Genomic DNA, 790 nt, shown 5'->3' with positions numbered 1-790 from the left:
GGAAAATGTGATCATAACTGTATTGTTAATGCAGTGTGAATATGCAGAGAAAGTAGGTACATATTAACAATCATGGCTAAAGATTATGGATGTTTCCCTGTATAATGTACTAGTTACAACCTTATTACCAGCATTTTATTTTATATTTTTATGTGTAGATTCTGGGAATATTAGTAACTTCCACCTCTTACTATTTCAAAAAGACACAATATTAGAATTTTTATTGACTTTTATGTCAGTGACTATGCAGTTGTAGGGTGCCTTTTTATATTGACTTTTTAATTGTATTTTTGTGGGGTTTATGGCAAAATTCAGAATTTTATCTACATGGTATTTTTTTAGTAATTATAATGGAAACATGTAAGGAGGGTTTCAAGGGCTTTAGAAATTCAACACAAATTTTTAAGAAATAATTCTTTAATTATCAGTGATATAAATTTTTCTGTAATGATTTACAAGCCAGTTGGTGTAATAACCAAACCAGTGCAACATAAAATCTTATGACTGTGTGCACTCAGCTATAACATCTGTCATGGCAGGCTATTCCTTTACTTTCATCTTTTTGTGAATAGGGTAAAGCAGGGAAAAGCTGTGGGGTTAACAAGGGAAGTAGTTTTAAGATACATACCTTACACAAGTAATTAGGTTATCTCCAAAAGCTACAGCATCAAAATGACATGACTCATCTCCATGAAGTTCATCAAACGCATCTGTAAACAACTGCAGTTTCTAAAGCAATTATTATGCCATCACATGAAGTACTATCACAGGGTTAAGTGCATTTATACCA

General features: G+C 31.8%; 1 protein-coding gene across 1 annotated transcript in view; it reads left to right on the top strand.

Annotated features, from left to right (window-relative positions):
- Window positions 1-790, top strand: part of LOC119585178 (transmembrane protein 248-like) — a gene marked incomplete at its 3' end in the record, with an annotated part of 7,742 nt that extends 6,952 nt beyond the window's left edge. The window contains 1 exon segment of the mRNA XM_037933817.1: window positions 1-790.

Source organism: Penaeus monodon, chromosome 19 (assembly GCF_015228065.2).
Source record: "Penaeus monodon isolate SGIC_2016 chromosome 19, NSTDA_Pmon_1, whole genome shotgun sequence".
In the NCBI taxonomy this organism is placed as follows: Eukaryota; Metazoa; Arthropoda; class Malacostraca; order Decapoda; family Penaeidae; genus Penaeus; species Penaeus monodon.
Note: the sequence above shows the minus strand (reverse complement) of the source record. Positions and strands in the feature narration are given on the sequence as shown.